This window comes from Anastrepha ludens, chromosome 4 (genome assembly GCF_028408465.1).
Source record: "Anastrepha ludens isolate Willacy chromosome 4, idAnaLude1.1, whole genome shotgun sequence".
Taxonomy (NCBI): Eukaryota; Metazoa; Arthropoda; class Insecta; order Diptera; family Tephritidae; genus Anastrepha; species Anastrepha ludens.
Genome location: NC_071500.1, coordinates 79,945,882 through 79,971,275, shown reverse-complemented (window position 1 = coordinate 79,971,275; position 25,394 = coordinate 79,945,882). Strand labels below are relative to the sequence as shown.

The following is a 25,394-nucleotide window of genomic DNA, read 5'->3' as shown; positions in this document are numbered from 1 at the left end:
TGCTTTGGGTTGTTGTCTCACACATACACCCACTCCATAGGCATCTTCCACTCCATATATATGTTACGACATTGAGTCCACTGTATTCTGGTACAACTTGCCATTCAAGATTTTCCAATATACATGGTGAAAGGATTTGTAATGGCGTGGCCAGTATCAGACCATTAGCCGGCTCTCAGCGAATTTGAAGAATCAGCTGATGGGCTGATGTGGCAGGGGCTATGAATCGGTTTGTTTACGAACAAATTAAGAACGAAAGAACTAACACAATGCCACTTCGTAAACGTCTGAACAACGACTGATTGACTCGTGTGTGAAATTATCGTGTAGATTTTGGCTGGCAAAACACATACATATGTTTGTTTTTCACCGTAGTTATTGTCCAAAATATGTAAATCTATCATCCTTGTCCAATACATTGTAGGCAATTCAAATATGCTGACATATTTATGGCGAAAAGAAGCATTCCTCGACCTAATTATAAATGTTTTGCAGGCTTTGGAATCAAATAAAACAATTTTGAGCCGGCCGTTTAGAAAATTTTATTATGTCCTGTACATTTGGTAGCTTCGGTAATGGTATCATTCTAGGTCCAAATTAAATGAAATAAATGTGTTTTTGTGTGTATAAGAACTGATTTGCGACTTCTTGTTTCACCTTTTGTCATTCCATTTCATGCTTAATTTCATGGCGAACCATTCTTCTCCCTATATCATGAAACCCTATACATACTTAGCCTGTTTTACAATATTATAGGCTTTTGCATAGAGTTTAGCATTTCATCTCATTATCCATTCGATTTCAAACAGTAAATAGTTGTTATGACATGAATCTTCGATTTTAGCAAAAGCCGCAGTGACCTACGCAAATTAGGTTCTCTTCAAAAAATTTTAATTTACCATCTGTTCGAATACGAAAAATATGCAGAAGAAAACATTTTTCAATACGTATTAGAGAAATTTCGTGGCGAAGGCCTATCCTTTTCTAAGCCCTGACGCCGAAATGTTCTCTTATATTTTTTAAAAGTGAGTTAATTTGCTAATCAAGCTTTAACTCGTGATTTGGAGTAATTTAAATCAGAGCATTTCTTCTAGCAACACTAACCTATATTTAGCAATGCAAACTCTAGTACCTTCGGAAAATGAAAAATGCTTTAATTGGTATAATAGTAATTTAGTTAGTTAGTGATAAACTGAAGTTCACTTATTTCTCGTACGGAAAAGAGAAGTTATATGTCGAATATGTAGCTAAAATCCATTTATCATCTGTAATCCAGGCACTCCAGCAATCTGCACGGCTTCTAAGTCCTGGCTACCTGTATTACCGTACTCAAAATAGCCACGCCTTCAAGTCTGTAAAGGTTTACCAATTTATATAACAATTTATATAACAGTTTTCGTACAGGGTAGTCAGAACGCATATTTATGTGTGTGTACAAGCGCGTGAGAGAAAATATTTATCTATGTATATTGTCGACACGTTGCAACGTGTTGGCAGTTATACGAGTAACACAACGATAACACACTAACACTGGCTAATCCATCCGAAAATATACGTTTATATATAGGAAACGTCCCTGCACTCATGCACAGCCCATTGAAAGCTTCGTTGGTATTCTGTCAGTGATTGCTGTTACAAATTTTGTTATCACACGTATAATATTTACTGGATATCTAAAGTTGGTGTGTGTGTTTTGTTGTCGAATGTGCGTGCTCATACGTCCGACTATAGAACACTTAAGTTGCTATTGATTATTTTACAGACGGTACTTCTTCTTTCTTTTGTTGTGCTCTTTATGTGCAATGTTTCGTTCGTTTGTTATTCTCATAATAAAGAAAGGAAATTTTGCAAAAAAAATTACAACATCAAAATAATACAACGACGACGTAGATGTTCTGATATCTACCCGCGAAATGTAGCCTGAGTCTAAGATAAAATTATAGTCGTATTCTTTTGTACACGAGTTGATAAAGAACATTCATTTAAATGTCGATTCGTATATACTAAGGCCACCCGGTGGTCTGGAATTTTCAAAAAATCTACTTTTTTTCGATATTTCGAAGGTAGAGTATCTTAAGAATATACTGTGAAATTTTCATGTGGAAATTCCCAATATTATAGCTTCTACAGCCCATTAACCAGGTAGAGAGCGGTCCCCGCGCTCCTGTACCTTAAACTTTAAACTCATTTATCTTGAAACGACTTTTTACGGCGCGGCGGGGATCAAAACAAAAAAACTATTCAACCGAATCACTTGAAATTTGGATATGTTGTTCACAACATGTATCGCTATCGTCGAAAGTAGAATCATAATTTTATTTAAATAATTTCCTATTTTTTAAACTAAAAAACTAGTGAAAACAACCCGATTTTACGAACTTTTTTTTCAAAAATGCGCCATTTTGTCAATTTTTAATTTTTTCGATTTGTTCTAGTTCGGACCATAACTGCACTCTTTCTGATTAAGAATCTTTTTGAATTTTGTGTTTCAGATGAGTAGAAGTCTCGAAATAATCTACGCCGTCTGGGCTCGATTTTTCGAGAGGGTCATCTTCAGCAGCATTTTTATACTCGCAATAATAAATATTGTTTCAAAAGTAAAAAAAAATTTTTTTTGTATGCTCAATAAACGTACTAATAAGCCCAAAAAGTTGAAACATCGTTTTTTAAATTTTTAATGGCAAAAAAAAAAAAAAAATCGTGAAAATTGGTGAAATTTTCGTGCTCTAGACCACCAGGTACCTTTAACCCAGTGGAATGCAATTTTCATAAAGCTGACACTATCGTAATTGATGAGGAAAGAACTTGGACTCAAATGTAATTTTTTTTTTTGCCTTTTATTTGTTAAATTTTGTGAATCAATGACAGTTTACATATATCAATTATTGCAACTGGTGTACAAAAGATTACGGTTCTCGAGTCATGATTTCAGAGAAAAAGAAATATTTCGTTGAATATAATACCAAATTTTGTCTGTACCCGTACTGTACTTTTCTTTCTTTTAGTAATTATATTAGTATTGTCAAAAGCCGTTGAGCTAGCCTACACAAAAACAATAAATAACTCAATAATTAATATATACGTGGACAGTCAAGCAGCAATAAAGGCAATAAGCTCATATTGTATCAAGTCCAAAAATGTTCAATGGAACAGGGAGGCCATAGAAAGGCCAGCCGCAAACAGAAGACTGCACATCTATTAGGTATCTGGTCACAAAGGCATTATAGAAAACGAAATAGTAGATGAGATAGCAAAAAGTGCTGTTAGACTACCTTTTAAACCAGAGAACGACTCACAAAAACCCCTAAATACAGTATACAACGAAATGGACTATATGGAAAAGCGAGTGGAAGCTAGGTGAACTGAACTAACCACAAGCAAAATAGCAAAAGTTATGTACATATAGAACAAAGTGCAAAAAACTGACGCAATTCGTGCTTATGCTCTCACCAAAGGACTGCAGAGCTGGGTATGCTAACAGGTCATAATATGTAGGCAGCACATGCTCACAAAATAGGGATTGCTAGTACGGACAAAAAACTTTGGAACACCTTCTATGCGTTTGCCCTGCATTATTAAAAACGCGTTTAAAAGGCCTGGTAGGCCTGTTTGAGGCCACTGATTCCAATGAGTAGCTAACCTAACCTAACCTAATTAATATTGTCAAATTCAATGAATTAAAGCGTGTAGGGAGGGATTTTTATAGTTCCTGTTTTTCATGTATGCGTTTAACGTTTTAAAATTTGAATAAACGTGAAGTAATTTGAAGAGTGAATAGTTTGACCGAAGACGAATTCGTACAAGATGACTTCGGTAGGGCAACAACAACATTGACTTGTATTTTATTTTTATTGTTTGGTGAATTGAATGTCAAACTTTCAATAAGAATGTAAACAAATCAAAATGCAACAGCAAATAAGTAGGACACTCCGACATTTAAGCCACCAAATGGAAAGAAAGAAAAAAAGAAAAGAAATCTGCTGCTCTACCGAATTCACCTTATGTGGATTCGCCTTGAGTCTAACTATGCTTCTGTAAATTTATTGGCAATGATTTGAGAATCTTAGAGAGATCATAAGATCATAGCTCCTGGGATAGGAATAAAAGTGTTATGTATGACTTCGTTAAGTTGATGATGTGAGTGCTTTTTTAGCTGGCCATACTATCCTTGGAGTAAAGGATGGTGCAATTTCCGACGAAAGAGATCTTTGGTTTAAAGATTTAAAGAGAACCTTTTTGTATCGGATGATGTTCGCAGAATGTGGTTTGAGCCCTGTGGATTTGATCCGCTCCTGCACTGCAGATCCCGCAACGATGAAGTATTAGGTGATCTTGGTTTCTCCATTGCTTCGAATGCGTATTCAATAATATGTTTGGTGGATACAGGTTCCATATATGAAAAATTGTTTGTATACTTATGGACTGTTAGGCATACATATTCATACATACATTAGTATAATAAACAGAATAAACAGAATAAAAATACAGAATATTTTTCAAGTTCAAATTTATAATTATCGCAACTTTGCCAGCGTTGCCGCAGGACAAACAAACAAGTTTGGCCGTGCAGTATGTTTTTGAATACAGATAACAAAAAGCTGCATAAATTTTCTATTTTCCTTTATATGTATATGTAAATATACCTACGTTTTCCAACATTTTTGCTAGAGAAGTTATGGCAGAGAATTGGTCGCTATTGTGCATTGTTTTGGGCTATGGAAGCTAATAATAGCCTGAAATCAGCTGAAAGAACGTTTTATATGTGGGAGAATAACCATTAAGAATAACGAAATTTAAATAGAAGTTAACATCCCAGCTTATTTTTCCACTTTTGTTGGGCGAAACGGAAGCCCAAAGAAGACTCCATGCATTAAAACCTATTAAGTAATTATTATCAAGCCTATATGATTAGGCTTGAAAATCTGTTATTAAAACTTTGATCTGCAGAAGTCTAGCATATATGTAATTATGATTACTTTAAAAGCAATGTCGACTCCTAATGCTTATTTTGGGATGTTCGATGTGATAGTAATTTATTGATACTTGATTTATTTACTGATTTCTTAAGGCAATGTCTTACCCACAGGAAGTATTTTGTGGAGTATTTTGGAAATTTCTTAAAGCGAGAAGCTGATTTTCTAGCTGGGATATTTATAGAGCTACTATTGCGGGCGTAAATTGTCTAGTTAATAAATTTAAATTGATATAATTTGTTAAGAGACCCATTAATATTTCACTTTAGTATTTTCATTATTCATTATTTCTCATTTATTTCAATTGCATTACTTATATCAGAAGCCTGGGAGGGAAGGTACCAGAGGAGTTGAGGTACGAGTTAAATTGTGGGATTAAACCTGCAGGCAGACATTTGATTTGTGAGAAGAAGTCATAACAAAGAGTATCGGTTATTGTTTGAGTACTAATTGAAGCCATTGAGTGTGAGTTGTTGCGGTCTTCGTGCATTTCGACGGCTTTCTGCATTTTCTTTATTGGTTTAAATTGCTCCGTTTATTTGTGGTCGTATTGTTGTGTGTTTTGTATTGTTTTGCTACTTTTAAGAAGGAATTGGTGTTTCTCTAATTTTTATACACTTTCACGTATGCTGTACTTGTGGTTGATTTTAATTGGAATAGTTTGTTTCATTCGAAAAAACTTGGAGCATGATTATTTACTGAGGGGTTTATTTGGTATTTTGTATATTCTTTTTGGATGACGGTTCCATGTGTGGAGGATGGTTCCATGTGTGGAGGATGGTTCCATGTGTAGAAGTCCACGCAAGTGGGGAAAGTTACTGATCGCCATTCACTTGGGAATGGCCAGGACGATTCTTCTGCATATGGTTCAAGCAGCTCACAACGGCCGGGATTAGCCCACGTATCCTCTGGGTAGCTTCCGAACACCCGTTCGGGAGTGAGCTAACGTGAGAAGGCGAAACATTCCAGGATAGCTGGTTGTGCGTTGGGTTTGGGACCCGCCACTTAAAAATCCCCCCCCAATGAAAAGTTTGAAAAAGCCTCGGATGAGACCTCCCTATGCTGATGACGACCCCTGCAAACGAAATAAGGAATATGATTTGAGGGCATGCACCTGGAATGTCCGGTCCCTTAATGGGGAAGGTGCCTCTGCCCGGCTGGTTGATGTCCTCGTGAGAGTAAAGGCTGACATCACTGCCATCCAAGAGATGCGATGGACGGGGCAAGGTAAGAAAACCATAGGACCTTGCGACGTCTACTACAGCTGCCATGTAAAGGAGCGCAAATTCGGTGTCGGATTTGTTGTGGGAGAGAGACTTCGTCGCCAAGTACTGTCGTTCACTCCGGTGGACGAGCGTCTCGCAACAATCCGCATCAAAGCCCGTTTTTTTAACATATCGCTAATTTGCGCTCACGCCCCGACGGAAGAGAAGGACGATGCGACCAAAGATTCTTTCTATGAGCGCCTGGAACGCTCCTATGAGCGCTGCCCCCGCCACGACATAAAAATCGTGCTTGGCGACTTCAACGCCAGGGTGGGCAAGGAGGGAATTTTTGGTCCCACAGTCGGAAAATTCAGCCTGCACAACGAAACATCCGGTAACGGACAGAGGCTGATCGACTTCGCCGGGGCCCGAAACATGGTAGTCTGCAGCACCAGATTCCAGCATAAGAAGATTCACCAAGCCACCTGGCTGTCTCCTGATCGAAAAACACGAAACCAGATCGATCATGTTGTGATAGATGGAAGACACGCTTCTAGTGTATTAGATGTACGTACGATCCGAGGACCCAACATCGACTCGGATCATTACCTTGTTGCAGCCAAACTGCGCACCCGCCTCTGTGCAGCAAAAAACGTACATCTACCTGCGCAAAGAATGTTCGACATCGAAAAGCTGCAATCACAACAGACAGCCAGAAGATTCGCCACTCGACTCTCACTCCTGCTCTCAGAGAGTACTGCCCAACAAACCGGCATCCACGAACAATGGAGCAACATTTCTCGTTCTCTACGTACCGCCGCCGAAGAAGAAATCGGATTCCGGCGAGCCCGAAAAAACAATTGGTACGACGAGGAATGTCATGCTGCCGCAGAAAGAAAGGATGCCGCCTATAGAGCCACGCTTCGATCGGGCGCAACGCGAGCCATGTGGGATCGCTACAGAGAGTTGAAAAAGGAAGAGAGACGTATTATCCGAAAGAAGAAACGAGAGGCCGAAATACGTGAGTGCGAAGAGCTTGAGATGCTGGCCAACAGGAACAACGCCCGAAAATTCTACCAGAAAGTTCGGCGGCTTACAGAAGGTTTTAAGACCGGGGCGTTTTCCTGTAAGAACAAAGACGGCGAACTGGTGACTGACGTACAGAGCAATCTTAAATTATGGAGGGAACACTTCTCGAACTTATTAAACAGTGACAGCTGCGCATGTCACCGAGAAAGTGAAGATCCCGATACCCCAATCGTTGACGACGGAATTGTCGTTCCGCTACCCGACCATGACGAGGTGAGAATAGCGATAACGCGGCTAAAGAACAACAAAGCCGCGGGCGCCGACGGACTGCCGGCTGAGCTATTCAAACATGGCGGCGAGGAGCTGGTAAGGTGCATGCATCAGCTCCTATGCAAAATATGGTCGGATGAAAGCATGCCTGCCGATTGGAATTTAAGTGTGCTCTGCCCAATCCATAAGAAGGGCGATCCTGCAATTTGTGCCAATTACCGCGGGATTAGTCTTCTAAATATCGCCTATAAGGTTCTAGCGAGCGTATTGTGTGAAAGGCTGAAGCCCACCGTCAACCAACTGATTGGACCTTATCAGTGTGGCTTCAGACCTGGAAAGTCTACCATCGACCAAATATTCTCAATACGCCAAATCTTGGAAAAGACCCATGAAAGGAGAATCGACACACACCATCTTTTCGTCGACTTCAAAGCTGCATTCGACAGTACAGAAAGGAGTTACCTGTATGCCGCGATGTCTGAATTTGGTATCCCCGCAAAACTAATACGGCTATGTAAGATGACGTTGCTCAACACCAGCAGCGCCGTCAGAATTGGGAAGGACCTCTCCGAGCCGTTTGATACCAAACGAGGTTTCAGACAGGGTGACTCGCTGTCGTGTGACTTCTTTAACCTGATGTTGGAGAGCATCGTGCGAGCCGCAGAACTTAATCGCTCAGGCACAATTTTTTATAAGAGCGTACAATTGTTGGCGTATGCCGATGATATTGACATCATCGGCCTTAACAACCGCGCTGTTAGTTCTGCCTTCTCCAAACTGGACAAAGAGGCAAAGCGAATGGGTCTGGTGGTGAACGAGGACAAAACGAAGTACCTCCTGTCTTCAAACAAACAGTCGGCGCACTCGCGTATCGGCACCCACGTCACTGTAGACAGTTATAATTTCGAGGTTGTAAAAGACTTCGTCTATTTAGGAACCAGCATTAACACCGATAACAATGTCAGCCTTGAAATCCAACGTAGAATCTCTCTTGCCAACAAGTGCTACTTTGGACTAAGTAGGCAACTGAGCAGTAAAGTCCTCTCTCGACGAACAAAACTAACACTCTACAAGACTCTCATCATGCCCGTCCTAACGTATGGCGCAGAAGCGTGGACGATGACAACATCCGATGAAGCGACGCTTGGAGTGTTCGAGAGAAAGATTCTGCGTAAGATTTTTGGACCTTTGCACGTTGGCAATGGCGAATATCGCAGACGATGGAACGATGAGCTGTATGAGCTTTACGACGACATAGACATAGCGCAGCGAATAAAGATCCAGCGGCTACGTTGGCTGGGTCATGTCGTCCGAATGGATACAAACGCTCCGGCTTTGAAAGTATTCGATGCGGTACCAGCTGGTGGTAGCAGAGGAAGAGGGCGGCCTCCTCTGCGTTGGAAAGATCAGGTGGAGAAGGACTTGGCTTCACTTGGTGTGTCCAACTGGCGCCGGTTAGCACGAGAAAGAAACGACTGGCGCGCTTTGCTAAACTCGGCCAAAATCGCGTAAGCGGTTATAGCGCCAATTAAGAAGAAGAAGAAGTGTAAAGACGAATGTTTTTAATAAAAATATATTGAGCTGTTTTTTTTTGCGTTTACGATTTGTGTTTATCAATAACACTGTGTGACAAAAAAAAAAAATTAAATATACTTTTATGGAGACCTAGCACAACTTGTGGCTATAGAAAAACTAAACAAAATGGTATAGGAGAAATTTCAAATACTCCCCCAAAATCTCATTTTATGGCCATAAAACCGTTTTTCAGTAGGCTGATGTGAAGAATCACTCCTAACTTCGCCAATTTCCATCCGATTTCGAATTTGTTTTTTTAGTTCGAAAGAACAAAAACAAGCCTTTTTGACAGTGTGTTGACAATTTTTCTGAAATGACAACTGACGAGACTGTAGGCGGAAGTATTTGGATTTTTTTTATTTTTTCTTTATTTTTTTAACTTTGGCATAAATTTTACGATATTATCCGATGTTGAGGATTTTTTTACTACACTACTGTTATAGTAAATTTAATTTTGCGTCGAATGAGCTATATTTGACTGTAATTGAATTAAAATTAATAGTGTTGTGTGAGTTTTAACATTTTTTTTTTTTTTTTTACTAATTTGGTATGTAGGCATCGAAGCATGAAAATGATAACAAGTGTCATTGTAAACACATAATATTTATTGGAGTATTGTGCAGTGCAGCACTGTACGGTATGGTACGGTGCGGTACGGTGCGGTAAGGTTCAGTACACAACGGAACTGGTTCCAAACTTAAAAATGCATTGGAAACGGCCCTTTGGAGTTTAGTATGGTACGGTACATTTGTCATTCTCTTCATCAGTTTTGAATACTTCTCTGTAAGAAATTCGATCATCATCATTCATTTGAAGTCGTCATCAACTAAATTCCATTGTTTAAAGCGAGCGTTTCAGATTGTCTTCCCGATAGAAGTAAATCACGAGCAAGATCCTGAAAATCTGAATTTGATACAATGTGTCGTTCTGAAGACTTAGAACCCGACGGAAAGTACTCTTCATCAACAGGTTTATTGTTATCAGTTTGATCATCATCAGCAATGAGTTGAACTTCCTGCCACATCACCGGAGAATATTGAGAAATTCGACTTTTCTGGCAACGTTTTGATTTATATCTCTTGAATTTCAATGAAACAAACAATAAAACTTTGACGTTTTAATAAGGTTAAATTATAATAACAAACTTCTCTTGTTAATCAATGTACAGTGTGAACTTTGGTACACTTGGGAGCTTTTTCATACTTCTATTGAAAAAAAAAGTGTGATAATATGTCAGATATTTTCGTAAGTTTTAACCAGTTCTGTTGTATGCAGTACAGTACATATATACTCCAATAAATATTACGTATCTATAATAACGGATCAAAACACGTCCTTATTCCCATTTAGCGTAAGTTATACCTACATACCAAATTAGTAAAAAAAATATAAAATCTTAAAACTCACACAACTCTATTAATTTTAATTCAATTACAGTTAAATATAGCTCATTCGACGCAAAATTAAATTTACTATAACAGTAGTGTAGTAAAAAAATCCTCAATATCGGATAATATCGTAAAAATTATGTCAAAGTTGAAAAAATAGAGAAAAAATAAAAAAAATCCGAATACTTCCGTCTACAGTCTCGTCAGTTGTCATTTCAGAAAAATTGTCAACACACTGTCAAAAAGGCTTGTTTTTGTTCTTTCGAACTAAAAAAACAAATTCGAAATCGGATGGAAATTGGCGAAGTTAGGAGTGATTCTTCACATCAGCCTACTGAAAAACGGTTTTATGGCCATAAAACGAGATTTTGGGGGTGTATTGGAAATTTCTCCTATACAATTTTTCTTAGTTTTTCTATAGCCACAAGTTGTACTAGGTCTCCATAAAAGTATAAAATCACTGTCGCACAGTGTAATAAATCGTACCCATATGCACTAAGGAATTCCCGGAAGACATGTTTGGTTTTGTGTATTTCGTTGATGTTGGGCTATTCAGGAACTTATTTGAAATTGCCACAAATTATTTTCCAGCGAATTGGAACGTTCGGAATTTCAACTTTTTTTCTGAGAATTTTTTTTTTGAGAATGATCTAACTTATCTGTTGCCTTTTTTATTCAGTGTCATCCAATTTGCTATAAACAGCTCCAGTTTTCGAGATAACTGAGTTAGAAAATGTGCATTGGGCTCCTGAAAGCTCATATGGAAACAACCTCATATAAACAACAACCTCACCATTTTGCGGACTCAATAAATTGTCATTATCTGCTCAATCAAATTAGTTTTAATGTTTCCTCACACATTTTCCGTTTTTGTGAATGGTTTTTTGTGGGTATTGCTATAACTGTTTTTGTGAATGAATGCTCCTTTAAAGTCAATTTAATGCTTATTCTCCTTCCTTTGACTTTGATTTTTCTTACTCTAACATAAGGTCTTCGTTTGTATCTGTCTATTTATCTTATAGTCTGTAAGCATCCGCTTTGCTAAGTAAATAAGCTGAATATGTTAAAGTGATTCGATCTTGAAGATCTTCAGAAATAACAGGGGTTGTTTTAAAAAATAGTCCTGTGAAAAACTTAACCAGATTAGATTTAAAGCTGAGTGAATTTTCTACAAAAAATTTAAATTTTAGGGAATTTGTTAAACAAAACAAAAAAATAGAAAAATGCATTAAAACACACATTTAAATGGTTTTTGATTTCGAAATTTATTATGTAAAGTTGATTCTAAATGAGATTTCAGGAGGTCGAATGGCTGTCAAAATCTTGCGATTTGACACTATTGGACTTCGTTTTCTCGGACTCCATAAAAAATACAACCTATGCCATAAAGCTCGAGACGATTTCATAACAGATGAACTAAATTATGAGCGTTATAAATGCTAGAGTTACCTGTGTTGCCAGAGGAGTCGTCTAGGCATTTAACGGATATTGTGTTTCATATGTACCTACATAAATATCTAAGACATGATGAAATAAAAAAAAAAAATCATTTTGACAAATTTCGTAGCGTTTTATTAAGGAAAAATAAATCTGGCGCTTTATTAAATCACTCTATATATTTGCCTTATAAGCTGTTGCAAAGTCTTTGAAAACTCCATGGTTTAATTCCCAAAAACTTTGTGTTTGGGTGTTACAAGCCCTTGGGAAACTTTCATTTGCACTCTCACCGAGGTTTCGACACCTGCTGTCAAATATGAGTCGGTGAGTATAAAGCAAGCGACACCCTAAAGTCTCAATAAGCGGAAAAGGGTGTTTTTTAATTATAATTTTTTTATTATTTATTTTATTATTTTTAATCTATGAACCAAAACCAGAATACCAAAATATTAGCTAGTCCCAGACAATACTCGTGTGTATGTGCTGGGGAATAACTATGAGATGCGTTGAATTCCGTTTTTAATTTCACAATAATTTTTTATTTATAAAGTTTTTGTTTTACATCAAGATGTGGCTATATGCACACATGAAAACAAATTAACAGGAAAGCTAACAGATTCTCAGCAACAATTCCTTAGAGAGAGTGCAAGGGTTAACTGCCACATTGCAATGTATGCACCGAGAGTTGAACATTCCTAAAAAATATCCGATTATTTGATATTCAATGCATTCAATGCATATATTCTCATTTAATTTTTCATTGTATTCATCTGCATTGGGCGTTTAGCTTCCATTATCTTCCCCCTCGGAATGGTTTGCCAATGCTTGCTTCAATTTGTAATTCCTCTTATTTCAAGAAAAGATTAACGCACTTATAGGTATATATTCAAACATTCAAACATTAAATTTCATTCTAAACTGGTGTCGTGCAGAAGGACTTTCTATAAATCCCAGCAAGACTATTATTGTACCTTTCACAAACAGATACAAGTTGGACCTTGGTTCAATTACTGTCGAAGGAACAAATATAAACTATTCCAATGAGGTCAAATATTTAGGAGTTGTTCTGGATAAAAGATTAAATTGGAACTCTCACCTTAAATCGGTGATAGATAAAGCCACCAGAGCCATGTGGGCATGTCGCAGTCTCCTGGGGAGAACATGGGGTATTGACTCCAAAATGATTCATTGGATGTATACAATGATGATTCGACCAATCATTACCTATGCGTCCCTTGTTTGGTGGCCCAAAACCCCACAAGAAACAGCCAAGAAATTACTGGCAAGTCTTCAAAGGCAGGCCTGTTTGTCTATAACAGGTGCCATGCGAAGTTGTCCTACAACTGCAATTGAAGCGATAGTAGGATTATCCCCACTGCATATATTCATATGGAAATGTGCAGCTAGAAATGCACTAAAAATGCAAATCTTGTCAAATAAGGAATACAGTGACTTTGGTCATATGAGTATTCTAAGAAAAATACCGGATAGGGATATTAGCTGTTCAGTAACAGACTACATGATTCCGAAACGGGTCTTCAATAGAAATTATGAGATAATTATCTCAGACCGTGATGAATGGGAAATTGGAGGACCTTGGGTTAACCCAAAAAGTCTGAAATGGTTCACTGATGGTTCAAAAACAAATACTGGAGTTGGTGCCGGGATCTTTGGACCCAACACAAAAATTTCAGAACCCATGGGCAAATGGCCCAGTGTCTTCCAGGCCGAAATCCAAGCGATTTCGATCTGTGCACTGACAAATCTAAAAAGGGGTATCAAAGAGGCCCACATAACTATATATTCGGACAGCCAAGCGGCACTGAAAGCACTAATGTCTCATTCTTTGGAGTCGAGACTAGTGGAAGAATGTGTAAACAATCTTCAAGAATTAAGTACAAAAAATACGGTTGTACTTTGCTGGGTTCCAGGTCACTCTGGAATCGAGGGTAACGAAATTGCTGATGAACTGGCAAGGGCTGGATCGACATCAGACCTTATAGGACCAGAACCATATTGTGGTATCAACTGGGCGGAAGCTAAATCTAGGGTAGACCAGTGGGAACATACTCTCAGAATAGCTTACTGGGAAGATAATCTGAAACTTCGTCAAGCCAAGAGGTTGGTTAGACCTTTTACCTACAAAAAGGAACTGATTAACTTACGGAAAGTAGATATCAGGAAAATAGTAGGCTTTCTTACGGGCCACTACTATCTAAACTATCACCTTAACAGAATTCAACTTCTCAGGGACACTGAGTGTAGACTCTGTTTTGAGGGTGATGAAACAACGGAGCACTTATTGTGAGAGTGCGTTGCACTGGCTAGAACCAGAATGCAAATTTTCCACCGTGATCAACTGGATCCGGAAGAAATAAAGAAAGCTCCTATTACAGATATACTAAGGTTTATACGTATAGCAGAAAAATTGTTGGAAGAACATGGCTTTCAACCAACTCCTTTCCAAAGGCAGAGAACAACTAGGCAAACTAGAACCTGATGTAGTGGTCGGGTAACTTTCGCGGATGATCAGAAGGATCATCCATATTAAATTAGGTAGCTTGACACAAAAGATCTTTTAGGTCGCAGTGTCGATCATTGGACCACCTACTAGGATAAATTATTATTAGGTATATATATATATATATATTATATAATTGGCGCGTACACCCGTTTTGGGTGTTTGGTCGAGCTCCTCCTCCTATTTGTGGGGTGCGTTGTTGATGTTGTTCCACAAATGGAGGGACCTACAGTTTCAAGCTGACTCCGAACGGCAGATATTTTTATGAGGAGCTTTTTCATGGCAGAAATACACTCGGAGGTTTGCCATTGCCTGCCTACACTTACGTAAGCGTTAATTATGCCCGCCCATTTGTGCCCAAGGGTATTGTAATTTTGTTCACATAAACACTGTATGTAACAGCATAAAGGAACCAACGTAGATATGGACAGATGCAGCAAGTCGCACAACGAAAATGTTAAATAAGCGCCAAGAATAAAATTATTCTATTCCTCGCAACGCCTTAAAGATCTAGTTTTATTTTATTTTTATTATTTAGTTTTTATTTTTATTAGAGTTACGTTTAAGAGAGACAGTCCGAAAAGAGACGGTGTAAAATTATTTTGTCATTGGGACAAAAAGTGGGTTTCTTAAAAAATATTCATGCGGGTAAACTCATTCTCGATAAATTATAAATTCTTGAATTGCTTTTCGTTAATTCAGTGAGTTTTGGAATAAACAAAATGGCATTATTGTTCTAGCTTCATTCATGCCTTTTTTGCTTTTACCCCCAGCAAGGATGCCGAAATTCAATTAGCGAATGAACCAGAAGCATTCTGCTAAAATTTATTTACAAAGATAGCTGTTTCCAAAGATATATTGTACATATTTTCGGCAAAAGCCAAACCGCGAACGGAACAGTAATCCCTTCTTACATAAAAAGCTAGCGTTTTTCGAAATACCGATTCGTGTCATCCCAAAAGTACTACGGCAAAGGTTAGCAAACGCGTTTCAGATGCAATAGTCGGTGATCCATTTAAATCTGCCCCGAGAATTCAATATAATCTTATTAATAAGGGGGCAATTGCACCCGTAACCTCTATGGTACGAAGACGATTGCATGAGATCTGAAAGCACTGTAAAGTCGCTCCCAAAATTTCCCACACGAGTGCGAAAAATCTAGAAAAAATACTTGAGTTTTATGAAGAGAACATAATAAAACCTCAAAGTTTTTGGCCTACTATGTGGGATTACCATTCGGAAGTGCACAGGTTCGAGTCAACGTGAGAGTCCAAATGACAGTAAACGTTTTTTCTAACTAGCGGCCACCACTAGCCTCTGGTACAAATCTCTGAGTGTATTTCAGCAGTGAAAAAGTTCTTCATAAAACACCATTTGCCTTTCGGAGTCTGCTTAAAACTGTAGGTTCCTCCATTTGCGGAAAGACATCAAAACGCACGCCACAAATAGGATGAGGAGCTCGGCAAAATATGAAATAATAGGTGTAATTGCCATTACATGTATTGTAAATGAATTATTTTGTCGGTATGTGCCATTTTCTAAGTCAAAGCAAATAACCTCTACCTCATATTTTGTAAAGAACTCGCATCTAAATACTCTTAATGAAATTACTGATTTGGGAGTAATATTTGACTCCATTTTTTAGTTTTTTAATCATTTTTTGATTTTTGTCATCGCCAAATCGTATTTCACACTTGCCTTCATTCGGCGTTTTGCTACCGATCTTACCGACCCACATACTTTAAAGCCAGTATTTACTTCAGTCGTACGAACCAAGCTGGAGTATGCCGCCTTTATATTTTCACTTTTCAATAGTATAAATGGGACAGTTGAGTCGCCTTTACTCTTGGAACGCATTCATTTTCACATACCCTGAAAAATTGTCGGAGTAATAATTTATTATTCGTTGAGAGGGTTAGAACTGTTTATGCATCGAAATCATTCTTGATTGAACATTGAATGAGTTTAACCAGATTTCAAGTTCTTTGGCTTTTGATTTAACTCTACTCATAAATATAAGTTCAAACTATTACTCAATGGATTTTTTAAATAACAACGAAACATGTATATAAATATACTTCTTACAAACACTATTAGTTCTAGTTTTTACCCGATATGCGGAATATTTTGGTTATATTAAACGAAGAACTGAATATTTAGTATTGAAAATATGAAATAAGCAGCAGCGATTTCTGATATGTCGGAGTTATACAAAATTCTGAGTTCTTTTTAATAAATACCTACGAAAATGTTTTTGAAATCTTATCGATTTCAAATCGATGCGTCAAATCATATTGAAAATAGAAATATATGTAGATACAAATAACTATCTATGTATTCTTGATAAGAAAAAATGCGTCTGGCTTAACAGATTTGGCTGTGTGAACTATTGTGCCATGATTTCTTTTTTCAAATTTTTTGAAAGTGAATTACTAAGCTAAGGGTCGAGTACACTCAATAATTTAAATTTTAAAGCATGAACCTCTGAAATGTAGTGTTCAATATGTAAAAAGTGTTAAGTCGAAAGCCAAAAGATAGTTATGTGTATGCCCATCTTAATTTCATTAGTCTGGCACAAGTAACCATCGTTTGAACAAAGTTAAAATATATGTAAACACATCCACATTTACATACTTTGCGCGCACATTCTTTTCATGGGTGTTTGACCACAAATGCTTGATACTCCAAAAATTCCCAAAATGGAGGCTCCACAGTTATATACCGGATCCCAGCAGCAGATATGCCGTTTATGAGAAAATTTTCATGGCATAAATGTACTTGGAGATTTTAGATAGAGTTTGACACAAAATCTCACTCCAATATATATATATATGTATATATGTCTCTATGTTATAAGTATACTATTTTCTTTTTTAAATAAATGTGTTTTTATGTTAAACACATCTCTCACTGAAGTCCATTAACTAACTACAGTCTTACGGTTCAAACTTTTCACATGCTTATATACTTATACGGGTACGTATAACTAAGTATTATGTACACATACACAAACATTATTAGCACAGCTCTTTTGATAGCTTCAGGCTCCAATTCACGCCTTTTTGCTCTTTCTGTTACTTTATCTATAATTTTAATCTCTGAAGTGGTATGCCAGCCCATCCTGGACTTTCTACCATTTCATTGAGGCATTTTTTCCAATTATTACATAACACAAATCTGTAGTAGTCGTTTAAGCTGGTGGATGAGGTAGTTCGCATTTAACTGAATTGTGTGTATTTGTAAGTTTGAGTATGTGTTTCCTTTTTTTGTTAAACTGATTTGCTGGCAGGATTTCTTTTCGTATTTTCCTTTTGTCCTCTTCCGTAGTTCTTTTCTTCGTTTATTTATTTTTTATATTTTTTATTACATTTAGTTATTTCCTTCAACAGAGAATTTTTTCTGGCAGTCGACCATTTAGTGCGAATAGTTCTTCTCCAAAATACAAAATAATATACTGCTGGCGGTTTGTGTGAAAGCGCCAGTTGTTGGAACCTGGCATATGCCATTCTGGGTGCGAATTTTCCAAGCAGCAAACAAAAAATTCCTCAACTTACGCTGTCCTGGGGTGGTTTTGTCAATTAGGGCGTATGCTCAAATTGTTACACAAATCGTGAATTTGATTGAATGGGACGTTTTTTCCAAATTTACTGCAGATTCAATGCAAATAAAAATTAGTAGTGTAAAGTACCTCCAAGTCTCCAATACTCCTAGTGCTGACGTCATCTGATTTGACTATGTTCAAGGGTACTGAACAAAATTTTTGTTCTTAAATTTGCTTTAATTCATTCTTCCAGGCAGCAAATGCCATGGAAATCTAACAATTGGAGATCAAAATTAATTGGAGTTCATTGGACGAGTATGCAAAGAATACGATACGATCTATTGGAACGTTTATTTTAAAGGATTTAATATTATCTCGCACACAGTTTGAGCTTCCTCGAATTGGAGTTTTCATTGTCGGTGTATTCAGTCCTACTTTGCAGATATAAAAATTTCTATTACCCTTAAGTTCTAGACATTACTAACTTTCGCAAACAGGTTACTCCTAATCTTTAGCGTACCTTAAGGTAATATTCCATTATTTTTCATTTTATTTTAATTCGTCTGCTGTGTTTCTATTATACGTTGCCGATTAAAAATTTACTCTGTTACTAAATGCTTTGATTGTACCCATTGTTCTTCAGGCTGAGTTTGATAAGCTATACTCTGGATGTGAATCAAATAGCATATCTCTTAGTATAGAAAAATGTCATTACGTAACATTAACTAAATGCCACAAGTCTATCTAAACATCGTATCGAGTTTTTGGTGCGCAGTTAGATTCGTCGCATGAACTTAAAGACCCGCGAGTTTTTTTCGAGCCGAAGTTTAGCTTTAACACTTTACTGCATGAATTAATAAAGCGTTGATAAAAAATTGCTTCACTGTCGAAGGTGGTTTATTTAATTATCAATTATATATTGTAATATATATTAAAAGAAAAGTAATGAAAAAGTTTTATATTCTGTTTAATATTTTTCCGGAGCCATACAGTGGCTCAATAAAGAACTCGGATATACGAGTACATACCATGCACCTTCAAATTCAAAATTTTTGTAAGAAATGCAACTTAAATATTTTTGCTTTTATGTATATTTTTTTATGGGGTCGCAAAGACTTCTGCTTGAAAAACACTAGCAGTACTCCGGAGTTTAAAGGAAATAGATCAAGTGGCTGATTTAGAGAAAACCCCTGCTCCGACTCCCGATTCCATTTTGGAACTCTCAGTGAAGACAGAGGTGCAAGCTTAGGTGCAGATTTTTCCCTGGATCCAATCTTGCCTATTTAGAAAGATTGCCCTAGCACGAACTGTGCAATAACAGTAGAAACTAATTTAGAAGATAGCCACATTTATTTTTTAGAACTGTACATGAAGTACATCTGGAAAACCATTTATAAATACGTCTCAAATAAAAATGTGTTTTGGCTTAAGCATCTGAACGACATGGGAATGGAGTTCGGTCTGAAGTTTGAAGAAAACATCACCGCTACAAACTAGCACGATCGGCGTATGCAGCTTCTTACCAAAATGAAAATAAAAGATCTCAACATAGCAAGCAAAAAGCACAGTCAAGCGCGACGCGAATTTATAAACATTTAGACTACTCAAAAGGGGAATCATATATTAATGAAGATATGCGACTATCTGACATTATAACAATTTTCAGAGCAAGTTATAGTGTAGTAAAGCGACAGACAACATTGTTATTGCCACAAATTTATTATTTCCTTCTCCATGCATTTCTATATTTCAATGAATTATTGTATAAATTATTGAAATTTAAGATACAATATTTATAAATAAATAAAGGCTTACTACTACTACTATAAACAAATTATAAAACCTGTGTGGTCCAATAGCGCGTAATTGTGGGATAGCGCCTGTCAAAGTAATATAAATATACTTCAACGACTCCAAAATAAAATTCTTCGAGATATTCTCAACTTACCTTGGTTCATTCACAATAAGGATATTTATCGTGACCTCAAGATCTCTACGTTCGCTGAAAAAATTAAAAAAAAACAAGCAGAAGTCCACTCCGCGCGCGAATGAGGAAGCCAGCAAACTCTGCACTAAGGCCTAATCCGACGACTTCACAGAATTAAACCACAAGATCTGGCATGGTAGCTGCTAATTTACGGAAGGGGTTTTACGAATCTCTTCACAAATTTGTCTTTATGTTACCAAATCAATGCCGAAAGCGGCCGCCTTAGCCGAATGGGTTGGTGCGTGACTACCATTCACAATACACAGAGAGAACGTCGGTTTGAATCTCGATGAAACACCAAAATTAAGGAAAACATGTTTCTAATAGCGGTCGCCCCTCGGCAGGCAATGACAACTTCCGAGTGTATTTCTGCCATGAAAAAGCTCCTCATAAAAATTATTGCCGTTCGGAGTCGGCTTAAAACTGTAGGTCCCCCCATTTGTGGAACAACATCAAGACGCACACCACAAATAAGAGGAGGAGCTCGGCCAAACACCCAAAAAGGGTGTATGCGCCAATTATATATATATATATATATATAAAACCGAACTGCTTTGGTTCGGCGATCGGGGTAAGTTCGTAATCAGCACTGAACACAATGGACTAGTTTTAGCTTTTATATTAAAAAAAAACTGTTATATTTTTTACTGATACAAGGTTTAGATCCTTTGAACATTTGCTTTGGGGCGTACGTTATACACCAACAACTCTGAGGTAAATAAATTCCACTTGATTTTGGTACATCCAAACAGCATGCTTTCCAAAGAAAAGGATGGGAATTGTCGTTGTGTCCACAAAAAACCAACAGCGTTATACATTACCCAACTTGAACCTAGCGCTGTAATTTAATTATATGCTGCTTATGCTCTTGCAGTTCAGTATATTCACTGCCAAAGTCTTCAATATGGTATAGCTTAAGCTCATGTTTTGTGCGTTGTGGAACCCTGTACCTTTTCGTTTTATTAACCTACTCTAATGTTGTTAATTGACATGAGCCGCATGAAACGAACAGTGGGCTGTTTGAGTGCTTACAATTCATATGAGCTTAACTCTGAGGTATCCCTGCTATTCTGTGTAACTTGCTTACCTATGGCTGTGAGGGTGATCATCTGGGTGATAAGTATGAGATTCATGCAGCATTTTAGGTTAATCGACTCCATACAAATACAATTTGGAACCTCAGGGCTCTATAAATAAACACCAGCATGAAAGACTAATAACTTCATCTAACTCCTCACTTTACCTTACTAAAACCCGTTTTTCTCTTCCTTAGCTAAGCACATGAAAAAACATAACATTCATTTTGTGCAGAAATAATTAAGGTGCTTATGCTTTTTTTTGGCAAAGAAATATCTTTTGTTGTCATATAAATTTACACATCGACAATTTCTCTTTCATAACTTAAATACTTGTACACTTACCTTTCAATTGGCAAAATTTCGCATTGGCTTTCGTTGAATATTTTTATTTATTACATACAAATATGTACATATGTATGCACTGCTCTACATATCATCCCAATTATGTTACGTATACGACATGTATATTTCGAAGCAACTTTTTGGCAGTTTTGTTATGAAGTCTTTACACTTTTTTGAAAAATTATTTAATTTTAACCTTCATACTAATTACTTGCATTTTTATGGGTTTAATAACTATGTTTTTCGCACAACTCTAGAGCTGTTGAAATGAAAGGATTGAAAGAGGGTACGGTTAAATACAGACATAAATATGTAAACATGTTTGTATAACTTTATACGCGCACTCTACACAGCTTCCACAAACCAATCTACGTTCACATTTTAACAAGAAAACGATATGCTCGCCCGCCTCTATTGTTTAGCATAAAACCAAATTATCGAAACAAATAGGATAGGAAAGATGAATATAATTTTTGGGCGTTTAATGACTATTATACTAATTTGGGTTAACACTCAAAAGTACGGCCTTCAGGCTGCCTAGAAATAACAGTACGAATGGTTGGTAAATCAAATCAGAGAAACTAACAGCAGATAATTTGTGATCTAGTAGATAATAGAGCATGAAAAAAATGAATATTTGGGTTGCAATATTTGGTTTTCATTCAACTCTAAACTACCATAGAGCCATAAGCCAACGAAAACTAAAAAGCGACGCCCAACATAATAATTTAAATTAAAATTTAGTACTTTTGAGAGAAAAGTAAAAAAAAATATGATTGAGTATCCATATGATTTTTAAGACTAACTACTTTCTTCATGCATTGAAGCTCTCTTTTTCAGTTTATTTAACTTTTCTTTGGATTAAAATATTCTAAATGATATTTTTAAAGATTTTGCTAAGCTTAACATTTGCCATTCCGAAGGGAATGCAGATAACGGTCAGCTGGCAATAAACAAATAAATCTCTCTACACAGACGAATACAAAGCAGGTAGCGGTGTAGGGATAGTATTTTACAATGAAGAACATTACGCTGCTCAATCACTCCGGGCGAAAATCACGCAAGCATTTCCCAAGTCGAAATGCTAGGTAGTTACAAAAAATACTCAGTCTATGCAAGTCAAATAGAGCAACATAGAGCCCGATCATTGTTCATCTATTTGGGAGTAACATAAGAGGAAATAAAAAAGTGATCGAATAAAACACAAAATACTTCCAAACAGCATGAAAAGAGGTGCCGCATATTTGAACATTCGCCACTGTTGGCGATTGGCGGTTAAAACTTGAGTATTGTACAGCAATCAGTACTGTTATCAACCGGCATAAATATCGTCAATAAAATAGGTCTTCAAATTCAACTATAATCAACTTTGGCCAAGTGATTATCATGATACCTGTCTCCACAAGTGTTACATTATTCTCGCCCTTCTATATGGTACATGGCCAACTAAAACGTGGAGGTGACAAGTGGAAGCAGAAGCGTTACAACAGCGTTAGAGGCTGCACTTGGCGATAAATCAAATTCTTTGCTTTAAATAAATATAATTTTAACTGGTTTATTGAAGCTCCTAGGACCTAGGAACTACAGGAAATATATATACATATGTTAAAGGAACTAGGCAAATAAATCGGCAACTAGCGCATCATCAGTCTGGAAAAGGCGAAGTTCTTTTTTGGGCGCAATCAAATATCCAGATAAATAACCCGCTTGGCTTGTATTTGGATGAGTCGGGTAGTTAGTGGAGAAGAGACCTGGATATTTGAATGTGACTGCGATACCCGTTAACAAACTCACTAGCCAGGGTGGCGAACGGGGAAAGAAAGCGGAGATATCCAAGTTGCGACTGAATGCAATGCTCATCGTTGTTTTTGATATGCCACGGATATAGATATATTTCGATATGCCACGGCTTTATGATGCAACCGAATTCTCCAAAAAATGTTGACTTTTACAACGCGCTCACTAATTTCTTATTAATTTTACCATAGATTTTGTAGAAAAACAGCGATTACTGCGTTGCTGTACGTGCCGTGTAATAACGACATTATCCCCAGAGCCTACTTTCTAATTACCAAGATGAAGTCTGAACTGAAGGGAACTTATCAGGTTAAGGATGCCTGAATGAGTAAACTTCGGGTACTACTAGGGAAGCATCACATCGTTGAATTATCACTGGAATAATTATCCAACACTTTTCGAAAGCTATCGGCTGCTCGCAATTTAATTTGCTGGTGTTTTATTGCCAAATTTGCGTATTTGCCAATTATAAAGAACCTAACTGAGAGAAATCTTTACTATGCAGCTTTTGTGTGAACAGTTAGTTTTATTGGGCAATAGTGCACTGCCACCTCTGACGTGGCCTATAATTGACTGCGAGCCTATAATTGAAAGCGTATAATGAATTTGATCACTTTCTCGGGACTTATGCCACATATTACTAATGGATTCAGAGTCACACAACCTAAGCGAGTGAGTCTTCGCTTTGCGAGAGCTGCATATTCGCAGAGGTGGTGTTCTGGTGCTTCATAGTATGAATAACTGACGAAACTTTGTGTCTAAAAAAATAAAAAAAAATTAAGATCATATGTTTTTTATCACAAGGTTCAACAAGGAATTTCGTTTTAACAACTGAACCGTCAACGCCCGAAAAAAAAACACCCATATGTATAAAAGGCACTGATGTTAGTTAATTTAAGAGTTTTCATGTAAAACAAAAAAAAAAAAAACATTAAAAGCTGTAGGTGATTAAATTCGATGGCTAAATATTTATAATATTTTCCACTTACTTAAACAATTTCACTTTTCTTTGCTTTATTATTTTGGAATTGATTTTATTAATTTTAATTATTTTTCTTTCATCGTTTTTATTGTATTGCACTTTCATAAATAGTCGCCAAATATATATTTATTTAAAAAGAAATCCGTAGCTTGCCAAGGTTTTTGGTTATTTTCGTTTTTACTGCAATTTTGCGAAACAATGCGCCGTTGTGGATCTGCGTTATTTTTATTTTTTAGTCACACATTGATTTAGCAACAACAAATAATCAATTTGTTCCAGCCTACTTAACTGCAGTGACCTTGAGCGTTACTGCATAATAAAAAAAGAATTTTTTTTTTCAAAACACATGCGTGCGCACAAATAGCATAAAGCAGCCACGCCCTTCACATTTCACTATTAACACGAAGGATCGGTTTACTTTTTTATGTAATTTATTTAAGCTGGTACTTTTAATATATGACACTTTATTTATGTTTTAGATTTTAGCCGCATGCTACATACAACTTTAAAGCCATCAAACTTAAATTTGAATTTATCCATAAAATTACGTACTTCTAGTTTTTCAAACTTTTTCGCTGCTGTTTTACAAATGTATTTTAAAGACTAGGCCAATATCAAATTTTCAAATTTTAACTGTCGCACCTAGTTTCCGTTCTCAACTTTAACGTTAATTAAAGCTCTGAATGCATGACACACCAACACACTTACAATTTTTACTTCATTGAAATTATCTTCCAAGAGCAGCTGGATTATTTTTTTTTCCTTTTTTTGGAAAATTTTTTAAAATTATTTTATTCCGCTTTCAAACGTTTTACCTTTTGCACATTCGATTATTTCCGTTACACACCTACCACATACAACTGTATGTGCATATTTTTTGTTTTACACTTCAGATTTATTTCCGCGGGGAGTCCGCTTACTTTGTCCGCCAGCTTGTTATTTCGAGATCCACTGACAGCTCCCGTGCGCGGTCGAACTACAACTGCCACATGCCACACATCTCTGATGCGCAGCCACATGGTTGCCGCGACTCATCGCCAACTTGCATCTTTTGCTATTACAAACCTTTCAGCAGCAACAGTAGCAAACACAGCAACACTAAAAAGCATGGTCACGGCCTTTTATTTTCGCGGGACATTGTTCAATCGCTTTTGCAGCGTTTCCCTTCACCCTTCCTCCTTCGTTCACTTTACATTGTCATTTCCGTATTTAGTGAGCTTAGAGGCCTCTCCCTATATTTATAATATTAATGCTTTGAGACAGTTTTT

At 36.9% G+C, this 25,394-nt stretch overlaps 1 long non-coding RNA gene across 1 annotated transcript in view; it reads right to left on the bottom strand.

The window, feature by feature from the left end:
- LOC128859968 (uncharacterized) overlaps window positions 1-25,097 on the bottom strand; it is a 64,055-nt gene extending 38,958 nt beyond the window's left edge. Inside the window, exons 1-2 of the long non-coding RNA XR_008454205.1 lie at window positions 24,134-25,097; window positions 21,348-21,606 (exon numbers count right to left, since the gene is read on the bottom strand). This is a non-coding gene — a long non-coding RNA (uncharacterized LOC128859968). The remainder of the gene's footprint in view (window positions 1-21,347; window positions 21,607-24,133) is intronic.
- Window positions 25,098-25,394: the final 297 nt, after the last annotated feature.